The 18,229-nt window shown below is 49.0% G+C and overlaps 1 protein-coding gene and 1 long non-coding RNA gene across 4 annotated transcripts in view; one reads left to right on the plus strand and one right to left on the minus strand.

The window, feature by feature from the left end:
* Window positions 1-9,397, minus strand: part of GALNT6 (polypeptide N-acetylgalactosaminyltransferase 6) — a 34,721-nt gene extending 25,324 nt beyond the window's left edge. For 2 of the 3 annotated variants that reach the window (XM_027106311.1, XM_027106312.1), the window contains exons 1-2: window positions 9,284-9,397; window positions 2,225-2,466 (exon numbers count right to left, since the gene is read on the minus strand). The gene's annotated coding sequence lies outside the window, so the exon portion shown is untranslated. The remainder of the gene's footprint in view (window positions 1-2,224; window positions 2,467-9,283) is intronic. The other variant, XM_027106314.1, reaches the window with a different exon arrangement.
* A 607-nt stretch (window positions 9,398-10,004) lies between these two features.
* LOC113620460 (uncharacterized) lies at window positions 10,005-17,947 on the plus strand. The gene is made up of 2 exons (XR_003432775.1): window positions 10,005-10,230; window positions 17,724-17,947. It is a non-coding gene; the product is annotated as an uncharacterized LOC113620460 (long non-coding RNA).
* Window positions 17,948-18,229: the final 282 nt, after the last annotated feature.

Here is an 18,229-nt window from a genome sequence, read left to right on the forward strand (position 1 = left end):
TACTTCCTAGGGTTGTTTGTTGTAAGCACTCAGTTCAATGAAATAGTTCATGGAAAAAGCTTAGCAGTCTCTGCACCCAGTAAATGCTCTAAAAGTGTTAGTTTCTATCAGTAGCAGCTGTGTGACCCTTGGGCAAATGAGTTAATCTAAGCCTCAACTTCCTCATCTGTAAAGTGGGGGTAACTAATACCTAACCCACAGGGTGGTGGGAAAGATTAAATCAAAAATAATGTATGTAAAGCACTCGGCAGAGCGTCTGGCACAGACTCAGCCTTCAATTAGTTCTATTATTATCATTAATAAATCCCTGCTCATCCTTAAACACCTGGTCCTTGGCCAAAGCCACACTCCTTACTCTGTCGTACTTAAAAGTAACTCCAGCTGAGCTGCGCTGTTATTTAAACATACAAGCTGCCGCCTGTGGAGAAGCCTGGTGTTCGGAGTCACTTGGATCCACTTGGGGCGCACGTGGCTGTCACGATATCAAGGGGGAAGGGGGTCACTTTGGGTGGGGGGGAGACAGGTCATTTTCTTTTAAAACGTCAGAGGCAGCAGCAGAAGCAGCAGCAAAGATCCAATCAAATCAAATCTCTTTGAGTGTCTATTTTATATTAGGCGTTGTCTGGGAGACAGAAGAGATTTGTTCATTGTGCCAGTATTGACTGAGCTCCTGCTTCATGCCGCCAGGTGCTGTCAGATGGAGGAGATACAGAGATGCGCAAGCCCAGCCTTCAGGGAGCGTACGGTCAACTGGGGGAGTCAAATTTTAAACAGAGATCACCCAGTGAGAAGACAGCATGAGAGAGGCACCCTCGGGGGCTGAAGGAGAGAGGATGAGGTCATGTCAGCCCGTGGGGGAGGGGGATGTTTGTGAAGCCCCTCAGGGGAGAAGCTTGGGCTGAGCACTAACACACAAGTAGGGGTTGGCCAGTGAGGGGAGCACATTTCAGGCAGAGGGAACAGCACACAGAAAGCCCTAGAGGCAGGAGACAGTGTGGCCCATCAGAGAATTCCAAGTAGTTTGGTTTGGTGGGAGTGTGAAGCCTGATGGGAGTAGCAAATGATGGGTCTGGAGCGGTGGCTGAAACCAAGCCATCGTGGCAAGGAGTTTGCCCTTGACCTGAGGTATGGGGAGCGGTAAAGGATTAGTGGGAACCCAGCATTACAGGAAGTGTAGTAGGACAGCTGGTGGAGCGTGTCCACGAGATGGACCTAACTGGCCGCTGGAGGGCCAGTTAAGAGGAGCTTGGGGGTCTGACCCATGAGAACAGCAATACAGATGAGGAGGGAAGATATGGTGTTAGGAAAACTCCCGTGGGTGATGGGGTGGGACAATTCATCCCAGCTGGGACACAGACGGACAGAGAGAGGTGTGAGACCATCCCTCTCCCCATGGGATTTTAAAATCTAGTTAGAGAACAAGAACCGGTAGCACCGGGTTCAGGTGGCACCCGTCCAGGGAGGGAACAGGAGTAGGAAAAAGATCTTTCACTGAATACCCTTTTGCACTTTGAACCCTGACTACATTACCTATTCAAAAATCAATAAAATTAGAAATGAAGAATAGCACAGACAGGTTGACAACGGTAGAGTTCCCTGTGGGCTTGAAGAAGGCTTCAAGGGGGAAATGGAGATTCAGTGTAGAGGTGGTGTCCTGTCCCAGGGGTTGCTGGGCCGGCACAAGGGGTTCTGCCCGACACGGACACCTCATCAGTTCTGCAACTGCCCCAGCTAAGCAAAGACTGAGGGCCGCAGAATGGGGAAGTGTTCGCCATGACACTGTTGAACCATCCTGCAGGCTGCATCTTCCCTGATACTTTGTCTACCTTCCACTCCAGCAAGAAAGAGGGAGCACAGTTAGAAACAAAGGCGTGGTACAGGCATATCTCGGAGATATTGTGGGTTCAGTTTCAGACCACTGCAAGAAAGTGAGTCACACAATTTTTTGATTTCCCAGTACATATAATAGTTATGTTTATACTATACTGTAGTCTATTAAGTGTGCAATAGCATTATGTCAAAGAAAGAGGAAAAAACCTTAATTTAAAAATAACGCTGTTGGGAAAATGGCAGTGACAGACTAGCTCAACACAGGGTTGCCACAAACCTTCAATTTACAAAAAAACCCTGCAGTATCTGTGAAGCAAAATAAAGCAAAGCACAATAAAACGAGATATGCCTGTAAAGCTTAGTTACCAGCTGTTGCCAAGTGCTTAAGACTCACCTCTTCCAGGAAGGCCTCCCTGACTGACTCACACAGAATCACCCAGGTCACTCCAACTCCCTCATCCTGGCATTGCCTTGTAGTCCCTTGCAGTGTGGTTTCCCTTTGCTCCTTTTTTTCCCTCCTGGAGAGAGACTTGGGGTTAAGTTGAGCGCTTCCCAGGCATCTGCTCTCTCGATCCAACCTGGCTGTCTAAGGCTTTCTCTCTGGTGCCTGCAGTTCCTCAAGGTACTAACCAAATCCTAAAATGAAACAAGACACCTGTGATTAGCCTTGGCAGTAAGGGACTTGGTCTCTGGTTTGTTTGCTCAGCATGCGAGAGATGGGAGAGTCCCTTAGAATGGACACATAATCTGATTCCGATGGAAGTCAGAAGACTTTGGGTTTAAGGATTCCTGCTCTCTGAATAAGAAACGATTCCCAGAAGTGTGGCCGGCAAGGTCGGGGAGGTCACCAGCCTTGGGGAAGAAACAGCCCCTATTGTACACAGTCCTTTGTCAAGAGCAGGGCTTCACATGGTCCACCCCGCAGTGTAGCTCCCTCACCTTCAGGCTGGCCACCAGGTCCACGGGCAAGTATGCCCATTGGCCCTCACCCACTCATTCCCCACCTGCTGCTGCTGGGTGTTCATTCCTAACTCTTTTTCCTCCAACCGCCCTTGGGATTGCAACACATCAGACCATCTCGGTTTTAGTAGTGAGATGACACCAGAAATCCTCTTATTCTAGGAAGACTTCCTAGGCTGAACAAATTGGACCTGTTTTCCTGGCCTCACCAGTCAGAACACAAATTTACCTTCTGTCCCTGGTATAAGGGAACTTAAGGCTTCACCCAGTGCATTGTCTATCAAACTGTTGATTGCAACTCATTATAGGATTGTTAAATAAATTTAAAGTGTTGCAAGTCAGCATGAAAAAAAAAATTCTTTAAAAGATCAGACTAGGGCTTCCCCAGTGGCGCAGTGGTTAAGAATCCACCTGCCAATGCAGGGGTCATGGGTTTAAGCCCTGGTCTGGGAAGATCCCACATGCCATGAAGCAACTAGGCCTGTGCGTTACAACTACTGAGCCTGTGCTCTAGAGCCCGTGAGCCACAACTACTGAGCCTGCGGGCCAGAACTACTGAAGCCCACATGCCTAGAGCCCATGCTCCGCAACAGAAGCCACCACAATGAGAAGCCTGTGCACTGCAACGAAGAGTAGCCCCCGCTCGCTGCAAAGCCTGGGCGTTGCAACGAAGACCCTACGCAGCCAAAAGTAAAAAAATTAAAAAAATAAATAAATGTATTAAAAAAAGAAAAAGATTAGACTAGAATAGAACAAAAAAGAAAATACCAACTGCCATTACATCACATGTAACATGGGTAAGTATTGTTTCGTTCAAATTTCATTTCAGTTATTATAAATACGTATATAGAGTGTACTGAAAGTTCAGGTAGCACCCGAACTTTCAGTACCAGAAACCAGGTAGTATGGTTTTAAGCTTCAATAACTTCAGAAGTATAAATGCTACGGACTTACAAAGAACATCATTTGAAAGTTTTATTTAAATTTCTTTCACCTTATTTTTATGAATTTTGAATAATAAATTTTTATTTTAATGTTTGTCTCTGTCCACTGAAGATGATAAACATTTCCTGATACAAAACTAAAATGAAAAATCTGTTATTCAAAATTCACATAGGTAAAAGAAATTTAAATTATTACATTTTCAAATGATGTTTTTTGTTAGTTTGTAGAATTCATACCTCTTATGCGATTAAAGTGTAAAACTTTTCTAAGGATATTCCCTGGCGGTCCAGTGGTTAGGACTCGGCACTTTCACTGCTGGGGCCTGGGTTTATACTTCTACTTTGGCCTTATCACAGTCTGTCCTCTCTCACACCTTTGTGAACTCCTGGACCAGAGAGGACAGGTTATTTTCACCTTTTTAATCACTTGCAAAGTCTAGCACAAGGTTCGTATGTAGCAGGTATTCCATAAACCCTTGTTAAATGAGATGAGGCCGGTGGGGTTAACATGACCCCTTTAAAGCTACAAGGGTGAGGGCTGGCTTCACTAAATGATGTTTTGAATGCACTTATGCCAACAAGCATGTGAGTTACATGATCTGCTGTTACACACCAGCTGTGGCACTTAGACTAGGTCTGAGTCCACTACTCTCATTTGACAGTGAGGCCAGAGTGGTTAGGTGACTTCTCTTGTGTCACACAGCTCACAGCTCTCCCAACTCCCAGGCCACTGCTCTGTTCCCACCCTCTTATCTCCCCCTTGGAGGTCACCTGGGGAGTTTGGGGACCAGGTTTGGCTCTCCTGAGCCTGGGGCAGGGCAATTTTCCAGAACCTCCCAATTCCACTCATAGACACCACCCCCCCCACCCCCCCCCCCCCCCCCCCGCCTCTACCCCTCCCTCTTCCCCTCCCCCCTCCTCCCACCACCCGCCAGGGCTTGCCCTCCTCCAACTCCCACCTGGGACTACAAATGCTTTAAAGATGCTGCAAATCAAAGTCCCAGGTAAAGTTTCGCCTTTTGTGAAAGCCGGGGTGGGGGTGGGGGTGGGGGTGGGGGTGGGGGTGTGTTAGTTACCAAGAACGTGCTCTTGCTGGCCAGGTGGCGTCTTGTAACAAAGTTTCTTTCTGTTTATCAGTGGAGCTGCTGACCTCCTGGAGACGTGGGGACCAGGAAGTTAGCAGTGGCAACACCACCAACAGGGATGTTTGCTTAGGTTGGTCAGACTACCGTTCAATTACAGGTTTATTCTTTGAAAAGTGATGACTGTTGCCGCTCTCACTGGGAGCATGTGTGTGGAGGAGCTAACACCACGCTGGGGGTGGGGGGACGACAGGTCAATTTCAAGCTACTGGTTGAGGGGAGGGAGCCAAGAGGCTGTTTTGGACAAACGATTCTCCGTTTCTTCCCTGCCAGCACTTTCTGGACATCAAACCCTGCCTACATTTCACTTCCTCTGTTCTCATGCTGTGAACAAAGTAGCAAACTATCTGGTCCAAACTCCTCCTCCCACCTCTGACCCTTTGAATTACAGAATGCTGGGAGGTTTTCACTTTTCTCCATAATTACACTTTGAAGACACTTCAGCTTTCCCCCAAGACTAAAGCTGCAGTACGTGGTTATTTTCCCAGAAAGATGCACTGAAAGTTATTTCAGTAGCTAGTCTGTCAGGTTTTCTCCCTGGTAGATGCAGGTTTATGTTTTGTTTGCATAGCATTTTAAGCTTTAGTTACCCAAACAGATTTTTCCATTGAAAAACCCAACCCAACTTTACTCACACTGTACACCTAGAATATGCTTGGCATATAGTAGGTGCTCAGTAAATATTTCTTGATTTATTCCAAGTTTGTAAAAGTCACTGAAAATCAAAATAATATGTGACCAAGCAGGAAGTTCAACAGCTCACAGGTTTTTGTTACTGGATGGAGGACCTCCAGGCCCTGCCAGGTGAGGCAGGGATGTGCAACTATCTCAAACTGAGCCTTGAGACTCCTCGGAATCCAGGGATAAAGGAGGACCCCAGGAGGGTATGAGCTGGGTTCCCTAATTATCCAGGAACCCTGGTGACAATCAGGCTGGGTTTGAGAGAAGGCAAAAAAAAGAACTTGGATTGAGTCTTATCATCCTTTGATTGTCAGAGGAAGGGGAATGGGTGGGGGAGTTTAACAGGAGGGGTATTCCTGCAGGCTTGCGCTGGTCTCCAGATTGGGGGGCAGGTGATGGTGAGGACAGAACCGAAGTTTTCCCTTCTGTCCTCACCGCACAGGGTGCTCCTGGCAGTAGGACTTCTGCCTAGGGCCACTGGATACTCAACGTGCCACACCCTGAACTCAGTGTCTGTGCCCTGCCCCCTAAGCTAGCCAGCCTTCCCAGTTTCCCCACTGCTGCCAGTAGTGTCGAGATCCTGGAAACAACTCTTGGCCCTGCTCTACTCCCAGGCATGGAGTTTCTAAACAGTTTTCAACATCAGGTTCACTCCATGCCCATGCCCAAGTCCTGCTGATTCATTTTCTGCCTCCCAGATCCTTCTCTTCCTCTCCACTTTTCAAAACCGTCATCTGAGACTGTGCTCTTATCGCCCAATATCTGGAGAATCAGCAGACGCTGCCTGCCAGCGTCCTCTGCCTCAGGCCTCTCTCTCTTTCACAATCAGAAGAGCCATATTCATATTGCTTTAGTGCCATTTGATTGTAGCAGAAACATGGCCTGGGCAGTCTGCTTCCTGTTTGCTACTCACCCTCACCGTCTATCTTTTCCTCTTCAAAGTGTTTCCCTTATATTCTTGCTAAGCAAGCCATGTTCCCTTTCTCTCAATTCTTACCTGAAACTCCCCTCCTCCGAGGAGCCTTCTTAGACTAAGGTGCATCTTACTGCCCTCAGTATCTGGGTGTATTTGTTTCCAAGTTTCACTGCCCATGTTTCCCCACGTGGGACTTCCTCACTAGATTTTTAGGGGGGAGGGAGAACCAACAAGTCTAGATGTTGCGCCACATAGATTCTGTTTTCTTTCTTCTTCCTAATCCTTAACTCCTCGCCCCCAATCTTTTGTCTCTTGTACGCTTTTCCCTACCAGTTCACCCAGCTTTCTAATCCCTGCAGCATCCCTCTGTCCTGAGGTATTTGGTTGTTAATTCCACTGCCCTGATCTGTCTGTTCTTTGTTTTCTATCGTATGCAGAGCTGAGGGTGAGGATTGGGTTTCCTCCTTTCTTCAAATCTCTACCTAGGGCTCAGGACCAGGTTGCACAGGGCACAGGAGAATAACCTGACCTCCCAGGGCTCTCAGGTGCCACAAAAGAGTCTTGTAACAGTCCTTTTTCTCCCCAGACTGAGCCCATCCTTGTTCACTGGGCAAGCCTTTTACACAGCACAATTACAGCTTTGAGCTCAACACAGTGACAGGCAGTGCCCTGCACTTGACCTCCCATTTATTCAAACCCTCACTCTCATTCCCATCAAAAGGAAGGACATTTTGGGCCTTCCCAGAGAGGGGCAGAGGGGTGTAGGAGGAGCCAGGTTCGCCCAAATCTTTGGCACAGTCACTGGGTCCCTCTGGTACACAGAAAGCCACTTTGGTGCTCAGCTTCACTTCTAGGGCTGGAGATGTCAGAACACATCCATGGAGCCAGAGGAGGTTCAGGACAATACCACCGCCATTTTTAATATTACTACTTACCATATCAACAAACAGTTGTCTTTTCCATTTTACACATACGGAAACGGAAGCACAGGGAGGTTTAGTAACCTCACCAAGGTCACAGAGCTAGGAAGTGGCAGAGGCAGAATTTGCTCCCAAGCACATGTCTTTCCAAAGCCCACTGTCTTAACCATGACACCAAGTGCTGCGTTGCACTTGGAGCGTTGCCAAAGCATTTTCATACACTCCTTGTCATTCGCTCCCACCCAGGGAGTGTTTATGTGATCTGGCCAAGGCTAGACAGCTAAATTGGTGACAGAGCTGAGCCAGCTCTCTGCCTCCATTATACCCACTGCCTCTGCCCTAGGGTGAGCTGCCCCTCTGATTCCTAATTTCTGTTCTAGACAATGGCTACATGGGCTAAGCCCATGGTCACATCTCCTGTTCAGTTTTCTCCCAACTGAATTTGGACTAAGATGTTTTTGATCTCAGAGGGCATTTGACATTCCTCAGGACTTCCCCTTTTCAGGTGTGAGTTCTTCCGTTCTGCTGTGGGTAGGAATCAGCTGTTCTGCTAACTGTGGTTAGTGATTACCAAGGATGAGGCCATCTCAGGCAGCCCAGTATCCTTCATGGTTCCTTTGACAGACCTGCCCTGCTTACTGCCCTGGTGCCCCTGAAAGTAGTTTTCTCTTGTTACCTCTGGGCGCCTAAAGTGAATGTCATTGTTGAGAAACAGGAGCTAGGGAAGCACCTGCAATGATACTGGCTTCTGCTGGATAATTTGAACTAAAGTATATTTCAAACCCCTCACATTAGCTTGTATTATCACACGCATTTGCCTGTCTAATCTTTTCACCCTTCCTGTGATGGGCAGAGACACAGCTCATCGTGGGAGAGGAGAATGAGGCAGGGGTAGTGCACACACATCTCTGGCAAAATGAGCCCCAGGTTCCTTGGTGTGTCCAGAGTTGTTAACTTCATGCAGTGTCTGTAAACTGCATTTGTGGGTCTGGCAGTGCACTGAGAGGGCAGCATTAAAATCCTCCCTGTGAATGTTGCAATGGGTGGTTGGCTAATAGCGGGGTCTGTTCTGCACTTTGCTGGCAAATTGACACCCTCCCTCCACCCCCATACACACAGGAGAGCCCTGTCCTACCCGCTGCCAAGGTCGGGGTCTGGGATGACAGGGTCTGGGATGACTGGCTCTGGGGACAAGTAACAAACTATTTCTCCTTTCGGTTAGCCTGGGGTTTGGAACAAGTGACGGGGAATCAGGAAGTTGGTGACAGTCACAATCATGAACACCCATCAGACTCCCTCCCCACAATACCGTGTACACAGCTCCCGCCCCTCAAAGGCCCAAGCCTCCAGAGGAAGAACATCTGAGGCCCTACGCCCACCGGGAGGCTTCTCACCGCTGGCCCACGCTCAGGAGCAGCGTGGCACCGGCGGGAGGAAACCTCTCTGAAAGATTTTCTGTAGCGGAGAACAGGGGGTGGCCCAACGTGGGGAGATGGGGCACAGAAGGGGTGCGGGGGGATGGGTGGGTGAAGGGCAGAGGCCACAGGGTCCCGAGAGAGTGCGCTGTCTAGTCCCTCTTCATCCTACCCCTCCAGGTCCCAGAGACCTGAGCTTTTCTTTCGTCCTTTCAGGAAGGCGCAAAGGTAGAGGGGGTCCTACCGAGGGAGGAGCTAGAGGCCACCACGACAGATGGACCAGCCCGGTCCTGCCCCTTCATTTTACTGTCGGGGGGTGGCGAGGAAGAACAGGAGGAGTAGAAGGTGGGCGGAGGGGGGAGGTGGTGAGCAAGGACTTGGCAGAAGCGAGCTCGACTGGCGGGAAGTCGCGAGAAGCAGGAGAGCTCTGGGTTCCAAGTCCAGGGGAGGGTCGTGGGCTGCTTCTGCCGCTTACCTGTCGCGCCCAGGAAGAGCCACAGCCGCGCGGCCGTGCAGGTCGCGGGTTTCCCGACGGGAAGTCCTGGAGGGCGGGGCCGGGGCGGGCCCTGCACTGCCGCTGGGGCGCGTCCTCCCCGCCTCTCCCGGGCCAGGTGCAGGCGGCCATCCGCCGCGCCCCCGAGCGCTGCAGCGCGCCGCGGAACGCCCGGCTGCCCCGAGGTCGCCCCCGGCCTTCTGCACCCAGCCCGCCGCCGCCGCCGCTGCTGGGAGCCCGGCTGCTCCAGCTTCTCCGGATCTCAGCAAACCCCGGGGGGCAGCCTCCGTGGCCAGGTTCTCAGCGCCGGTAAAGATTGGAGGGTTCTAGCCACCCCAGAGACGAGAGGCATTAGCCGAGCCGCCGGCGGCGGAAGCAGCTTGTTTATGGAACCGCAGCGTGTGGCGCGCGGGCTGAGGGGCTGCGCTGCCTGAGGGGCTGCGCTGCCTGAGGGGCTGCGCTGCCGGAGCGCTCAGAGCCGGGCAGAGAGGCGCCCCTGGGCTCCGTCCCAGGTTTGCTTCTCATCGCCGGGGTGGTCCCTAGCAAATGACTCCTCCCCTCCATCCAACAGTGAAAGCAGGGAATTTGCTGTGTGCCCCGAACAATGCTAAAAAAAGCCTTCCTGTGCCAGGTCTGAGGTAAATCCCAGCCCTAGCAAATACCTACGATTATTGTCCGGAATATACATGGGAGGCGGCTGATAACACAGCTAGCAAGTGCTCCTCAAAAGTGTGGTTCCTTGACCAGCAGCGTCAGCGTCATCGGATAATTTGTGAGAAATGAAGATTCTTGGGCCCCACCCCAGACCTAAATAATCCGAAACTCTGGGGATGGGGCCCAGCAATTTTATCTTTAAAAGCCCTCCGGGTGATTCTGGTGCATACTCCACTTTGAGAACCACTGAACGAGTAGAGACAGAATCCAAATAAGTAAGTTCAGTTCCTACAGCCACGCTCTGAATCATCCCCCTCGGGCGGCTCACCGGTTCAATCCAGCTCTAAGGTTCTGTGATGTAACCTTTTGGGTCCTTGTCTCAGTAATAGAGAAGGACCTCTCCAAATAGCCGATAATTTGGAAATTTTCTGGCGTAGAAAGTTCGACCACCAATTCTGGTTTTCTTCTGTTTTGATATTTAAAGGCGTTTGTGTTTCTAAGTCTGTAAGACCTGGGAGCAGGGGCGTGGGTGGGTAGATCTGAGCAAGAAGGCAGTTGTGACATGAACTGGGAAGGGCAGGGGAAACTACTGGGGATTAACAGTTGGATGGAGAGAAGTAACCTTGTTTTCTAATCTGGGACCCCAGGGTAGAATTGAGCTATTCAGAAGGAGGCCAGAGTTATTCCAGTGATGGATTCTGGAGAGAGGAGGCCAGTGGGGCATGGAGAAGAAGATCTTGCCTAGCCACACTAGATCGGGAAGCAGGTGAAGGATGGACATTCCCAAAGGGGTAGAAAATGGAGGCACCCACTCACTCTCAGCTTGGTCACCTATCTCCTCCCCTAACACCAAGCAGCTGAGTAATCCCCCCCTCCACCCCCACCCCCCCAACTCCCTTCCTTTCACATTAGAGACTCTGTCTGAGGTTTAATCCCTAAACAGAGACTTTCTACAGAGTTTGCCTTGATCATCCGTTTTGGTTCCTTTACAGACCCTCAGGGTTCATTCTCGTTCCCACTGCTCCAGCTGCCACCCTTGTCACTTGCCTGATTCCACAGCTATTTTTCTCAGAATAAGGGCATTTCCTGTTGAAGACTGTGGGATGCTGCCCTTCATTTCTCTCTTTCCGGGGGCTCGACACTCCTGTGCGCGTCTGACCCTCTAGTCTTTGCACCACCCTTCCTCTTGATCCTGATCTGACCCTTGAGCCTTAGTCAGGACCCAGCCTGACCTGAGGGTGATGGGCTCGTCTGGACTCACAGCCTCAGTTCTTCCCCAGGACAGAGTCATGACGGCTAACCCCACCCCGGAGTCCCTGAGAGGCTGATGCCCAAGGAAGCAGCATGGGTCTGTGTTGTGTGTTCCACATTCTGGAAGCAAATTACTCATTCAGTTTTACTTTACCTGACTCTGATTTTAAACATGACTTTGAGTCCTCAGAACAATGAGCTGCCTGATTTGGAGGTGCATGTAGTCCACAGGATGTGTGACCACACTGACTGAGCTGTTCTTTTTTAAAACAATTAATTAATTAATTTTTGGCTGCGTTGGTTCCTTGTTGTTGCACACAGGCTTTCTCTAGCTGTGGTGAGCAGGGGCCCCTCTTGGTTGTGGTGCACGGGCTTCTCATTGAGGTGGCTTGTCTTTGTTGTGGAGCATGGGCTTTAGGTGCGCGGGCTTCAGTAGTTGTAACACGTGGGCTCAGTAGTTGTGGCGCACGGCCTTAGTTGTTCCGCAGCCTGTGGGATCTTCCTGGACCAGAGCTCGAACCCGTGTCCCCTGCTTTGGCAGGCAGATTCTTAACCACTGCGCCACCAGGGAAGTCCCATGACTGAGCTGTTCTGTCCTCGCAGGAAGGACTGGAGGCGAGCCACACAGAATGACTGCATGGCAGGCCACTTAAAAAATAGTTTTCTTTAATTGAAAACATTATAAAGGCACCTGGTTAAAAAAAATTCAAGCACTAGCAAAAGGTATACAGTGAAAGATACATTTCACTCACTCCTCTCTGGAAGTCATCTGTGCCTACTCATGACCGAAACTTCCCGTCATTAAACTCTTCTGCAGGGCAGGCTTGGATTCCGCACTCCTCAAGAAGTCCTGTGAATTTCTTTCTTTCTTTCTTTCTTTTTCTTTTCTCAGAATCTTATTCTTATTTCTTGCCATTTTAATTTCTGTTTTTGGGTGTTCTGAAGTTTCGCTTTTCACAGCAGTGTACTTCAGGGGTTTTCCCCCAGAAAGGCAGGAAGTGTGGTGGGGAGCAGATCGGTGGAAGCAAGCGAGACAAGAACCGCTCTGGGAGGCTATTGACATCAGCCTTGGTCCTGGCGACGGGATGCCCACCTCCGGCTGGGGCAGAATGAAGGAGACCTGACCACCAGGAGGAGGTGCTGGCTTCACTTGGGAGGGAAAGTTTGACCGAGAAGCTGCCACGAGCACCCCAGGGAGGTCAGGGGGGAAGGCAGGCCCACCCACCCTGCCCCACACTGTACCCCTCCCCCACCCTCTGCAGGTGCCTGACCAGCGGAAGGAACGTAACACGTCCCTTGAACATCTTTAGTCTCAGTTTCTTATCTGTAAGGACTAATGATGCCTTAGGGGTGGTTGTGCAGGTGGAGCTAAGAACTGATGCGAAAATGGCATAGTTCAGGTCCTCTGTTACATCCGTTTATCTCTTTTCTCCCCCTATTTCCCCCTTCCTCTTTCTCATCTCATTCCCGTGCTCTGAAGAGAAACCATCAAAGCGAGAAATGTTCTAGGAGCCCAAGCAGAGCTGTTCCAAGTTCTGCCGTAATCACTCATGCATCACAGTTCACTCTGCTCTGCGGGCCTCAACTTCCTCATCCGTAAAAAGGTATAATATTATTTTTACTGTTGAGTTGTTACATTAAATAAGTAAAATGTTTAACCCAGTGCCTGGCATACAATAAGCACACAATAAATGTTAGGGTGTCAGTCATTATCACTAGCTGTTGTCCTTCTTCCCTTCCTACCTTCAACAATGCCATGTTAGCCCACCATGCTTTAGCTCTGTGCTAGGTATTGAGTAGGACCAGAGACACGAAAGTAAACAATCTACTTCCTTCTCCTCAGGACACCCTTAACCTAGGAAGGGAGGTTGATAGACGTAAAAAGGATTAGGACAGGGCAGAGCCAGGACTCTAAAACGAGGCAAGTGCTTTGGGTTTAAAATTGAAGGGGGCACCAAAAACTCAGTAATCAAGTAGTATATAATGTAATATTTAAAAACATCAAAATTAGTGCAAAAGATATCGATGATGAACAAAATATGAACAATTTAAAACAAAGAGTAGTGCTCTGCTGAGCCATATTGGAGCCTGAGGTAAAAGAAAAGATGTGGACCCCATGTCCATGCTTTTTTTCTATTAATTGTTTTTGGCCTCGCTGCACAGTTTGCGGGATCTTAGTTCCCCAACCAGGGATCGAACCCAGCCCCTCATCAGTGAAAGAACAGAGTGCTAACCACTGGACCACCAGGTAATTCCCCCATTTTTCTTTTATATAACTGAAGCTTCCTTATATCATACAATGAATAATTGTTTACTCTCTTGGGAAACATGGGATAGGTGCATTATGACTAAGGACACTTCTACTTAAATTACACACGATTTTCTTCTTAAAAACACTCAAGATACCCAGGATCTGTGTGTACTTTTTTAAAAAAAAGAGAAATTTAATAATTGTGAAGAACATCTACATGCTTGCAAGATTTTGCTATGAGAACTCTTTCTGCTGAAAATGATGATATATTATTTATTTAATTTTTGATGGTATGCGGGCCTCTCACTGTTGTGGCCTCTCCCGCTGCGGAGCACAGTCTCCGGATGCACAGGCTCAGCGGCCATGGCTCACGGGCCCAGCCGCTCCGTGGCATGTGGGACCTTCCCGGACCGGGGCACGAACCCATGTCCCCTGCATCGGCAGGCGGACTCTCAACCACTGCGCCACCAGGGAAGCCCGATGGTATATTATTGTTTAATAACTTTTTTTAAAAAAGAAAGAGATATGCACATTGAACCTTCTGAAACAAAGGTAATCGTATCTCAACCTGACAAAAATATAAGAATAAACTCTCCACCAGAGCAAACTCTCCCCCAGCTAACTGCAAAACCTCTGTTATCTATCCCTAAAAAATAAGAGAGGAGGTTCCTATCTTCTTAAGTATTTGAACAGACGATACATTTCCTTACAGAAGGTTGAAATATATATGATGGCACTGGAGTGTTGTTTAATATTGTTTCAGATTGACAGTAAAGGAGAGGTGATGGAATAACTCAATGGCAGGTCTAATGTCCTGATTTTTAATGTCCCCTTAGTGTCCTGAAGTTTTTGCCTCACTGCTTCTTAATTTCCATGGAATCTTATTTATTTATTTTCAATAGGTAACATGCGTATGGCACAATGATCAAAAGTTCATAAGTATAGTGAACTACTCCTGTCCCTGGTCACCTAGTTTTCCTCCCCAGAAGCAGCCACTGTTAGCAATTTCTTTTGATTCTTTCTAGAAACATAGCCCAGAGAAGGAGTCACCCTGATTTAGCAAGTACCTTAAATAGTAGCTTTTTTCTTTTCTTTTTTTTTTTTGGCCACACCATGTGGCATGTGGAACTTCCCTGACCAGGGATCGAACCGTGCCCCCTGCAGTGGAAGCCTGGAGTCTTAACCACTGGACCACCAGGGAAGTCCAACTTTTTTCATTATATTGTCTGAAGTGGTTAAAGTTATTTTAAAAGCAATTAACTTACTGAGCGCTCTTTGTGCCTCTGATAGATTTCCAGTGGACTCTCTTGGGTTTTCTAGGCAGACAGACCTATGAACAGCATAGGATTTTGGCAAAGTGAAAACGGTTTTGGAGTGAGACCTGGGTTGAATCTCTGTCTGATTTTAAATCCAGCCTTTAAAAAATGTTGGCACTCTCAAAAAAAAAAAAAAAAAAAATAAGTTGGCACCCTCCAAAAGTAGCATGTAAGTACAGAGTGGTCCTTCCCCACAGGTGTGGTGGGTAGAGTGGGCAGAGGCCACACAGAACCAAGGACTGCTCCTCTGCCGTCTCCTGGGTTTGTTTGACCTGGATCTGCATAGATCCAGAGGGCTTTGATCTTGGGGATTTTTAAACAGCCAGTGACCAGGAGGAGAGACTGAAGGTGAAGCCCTAAGCTACCTTTTCTTTCTCCACGAATGGAATGTGAGTTGTGTTTGCTGAGAGCAGATTAAGATAGATTCTATTGTTTGAAATCATGGATTTATGGCTCTTTAAAGAGCTGCTAATTATCAGCAAGACCTACAACCTCAGCCCACCCACCATGTAGTAGTGGGAAAAAACAGTCCAGCACATGGGAATGGGTACAGGTCTTCTCACAGATGGGACCCACTGCCAGACAGGGAGTTGGTGGTATTGGGTGAGGAGTGGTACTAAGAAACACCTATAGTTGGTGAGGAAAAAACCCACATTCTTACTTACTCATGGAATTTTATCAATTTGAAGGGATGCCCCAGGACATCTCTGATCCCTTTATCCACTCCATGGAAAAGATGACTGGAGATGTGGATTATCTAGTTTATTTATATCACATAATTTTTTTCAACAGGACCTCAGAGGAGCATGAATGAACTCCTTTATATCTTACACTACCAGGAAAAGACAGACCTGAAGTGGTGCCTTGATATAAGTACAGTCCTCCAGGCTGCAGTAAGATGGGACAGCATTACATTGTCATAACGAGGGATGAGCTTAAACTTTGAAAAGGTAATTGGCTCCACTTACTAATTATCAAGACTTAAGATATCATGGGGTTCAGCAGTTACGCGAGGTTTACGGAAAACTATACCAGGCTTGCCAAACTACCAAGTGACTTACCAGGTACAAAACAAGGATGCCTTGCGAATAGAAGGAGGAGCCCACTGTGGGGAGCTGGAGACAGACTTAGGACACTGATGGGCTCTGTAATGTGTTATCCTGTCCTGGCGTTCAGTACCCTGAGGAGCCCACAGGTGCTGAATTTTTTTTTTAATTAATTCATTTTATTTATTTATTTTTGGCTGCATTGACTCTTTGTTGCGGTGCGCGGGCTTCTCGTTGCCGGGGCTTGTCTCGTCGCGGAGCACGGGCTCTAGGGGCGCGGGCCTCAGTAGTTGTGGCTCGTGGGCTCTAAAGCGCAGGCTCAGTAGTTGTGGCACACGGGCTTAGTTGCTCCGTGGCATGTGGGATCTTCCAGGACCAGGGCTTGAACCCGTGTCCCCTGCGTTGACAGGCGGATTCTTAACCACTGTGCCACCAGGGAAGCCCCAGGTGCTGAATTTGAAGGCGGTAGTGGTCAGGGTATTTGACCTCCTGGCATTTTTGGTCCCTTGGCCATTAGCTCAATATGGTGATCTCCTTGCCAGTGATGGGCAAAGAAGTGTGTCTACTGGGGGCCTGCGGGAAAGCTTTCCATTCCTTTGAATGAAACAGATACAAGAATAAGACAGCCTCTTAAAAGCCTATCTGAGAACAAAGCCCACACAGTGACAAGGTGGAGCAAAGGGATGACAGAACCTGGGCCACCACTGACACTGGTTTTTTTTTTTTTTTTTAATGTTTATTTATTTGGCTGCGCTGGGTCTTAGTTGCGGCACGTGGGATGTTTGTTGCCGCGTGTGAGATCTTCATTGCCACGTGCAGGATCTTCATTGCTACATGTAGGATCTTTAGTTGCGATATGTGGACCTTTAGTTGTGGCATGCGAACTCTTAGTTGCGGCATGTGGGATCTAGTTCCCTGACTAGGGATCGAACCTGGCCCTCTGCACTGGAGCGCAGTCTTAGCCACTGGACCACCAGGGAAGTCCCCACCACTGACACCACTGAGCTGGAGCTTATACTGCTCATGGGGACCATCCTATCCTGGTATCTGTTATGTGAGATAACTCAGTGGGCTGTTCTGGAGCCAAGGGAAGGATAGGGGGCACCAGTCCAAAGCGACCCAGACCTCCTCTAAGGACATTCAGATTTTGCTTTGAGTGTACAAAAACTAGAATTTTCTATAGAACCTGGAGCACAACAGTGGAAACAATCCTACCTGGGGAGTCAGAGAACCTCAGAGCTGATATGACCCTCATCTTTTAACTCCCTGGCGAGGAAGCCACGTCTGAATGGGAGCCTTAGCCTGCTGCCCACGTGAGCAGCTCCTCTGAGCCCTCTCAGAGGAGGGAAACACTGGAGCTGGGACTCATGCACCTCTTGCCTTCGGGACCAGAGAGGAGGAGCCCAGGGAACGTTCTGGAGGTGCCAGGTCACCTCGCCCATTCTTCACAGGGTTACCCCACAGTCAGATGCTATGGGGGAGGCACATCTCAGTATATGGGGTGGGAAGCCCTGATAGAACTCCCCCCAAGCAAAGGAAAGACTTGGAGAGTGACGGCATGGGGTCCCTCAGTTAGCTGGCAGTTCTGTAACCGTGGGCAAATTGTTCAACCTCAGTTTTCTCTTTTTAAAAAGAAGATATTGAGGTGGGTCTGTTGTGGAATTTGGTGAGATAATGTATGTAAATCACTTGTAATGTGCTCAGAATATAATGAATGGCTTTCCTGGTATGTGCCCATAACTCCTCCAGAAAGCCTCACGTGCTTGTTTTCAGCATTTGGGCAGGAGCCACACAGCTTTTTGATGAGCTTGGCTGACTGTGGAGTTTGGTCTGGGTTTGTGGCTGGGCAAGGATGACCAGTTGGATCCAGTTCAGAGTTCTTTCGTGTTGGTTTATTCCCCAAGGAGCTGAAAGCAGTCCAAGGGATAGAAATGAGACCAGGGTACATCCAGGTGGCTCCCCATGGCCTCTTGTGTCAGTGCCCAGAGAAGCATCCCTCAGAGTTTGGTGACGTTGGCAGCCAGCGGGCAGGAAGACGTCTGCCAGAATGGAGGAGTGCAGAACTGCAGGTTGGCCGCCTTTGGACCCCGGGCACGGCACACCCAGAAACAACAAAAATACCTCGTAAGGCAATCATTCTGTTACTCAAGCCAGGTGACCCGGGTCTAAACTGCAAGCCTTGAAATGCTTCCTGGATCAGCCTTGGGGCAGTCTGTCTCCCCTTATCTGTCCCTGTGCTGCAGGTAGGCAGCTGTTAGTCCGTAAAGAGCCTTATGAGTTGTGAGCAGGCCCGCCTTCCTCTGGGCAGGCGCAGACCTGTGTCAGGGCGTGGCTTGGCAAGCGAAGCGTGAGCCGGGTGCAAGCTACACGGCCACCCGGAGCGGTCTTGGAGTTCCCATCTCTGTCCACA

This window comes from Aethalodelphis obliquidens, unplaced genomic scaffold (genome assembly GCF_003676395.1).
Source record: "Aethalodelphis obliquidens isolate GAN/ISIS:26980383/991018 unplaced genomic scaffold, ASM367639v1 scaffold8, whole genome shotgun sequence".
In the NCBI taxonomy this organism is placed as follows: domain Eukaryota; kingdom Metazoa; phylum Chordata; class Mammalia; order Artiodactyla; family Delphinidae; genus Aethalodelphis; species Aethalodelphis obliquidens.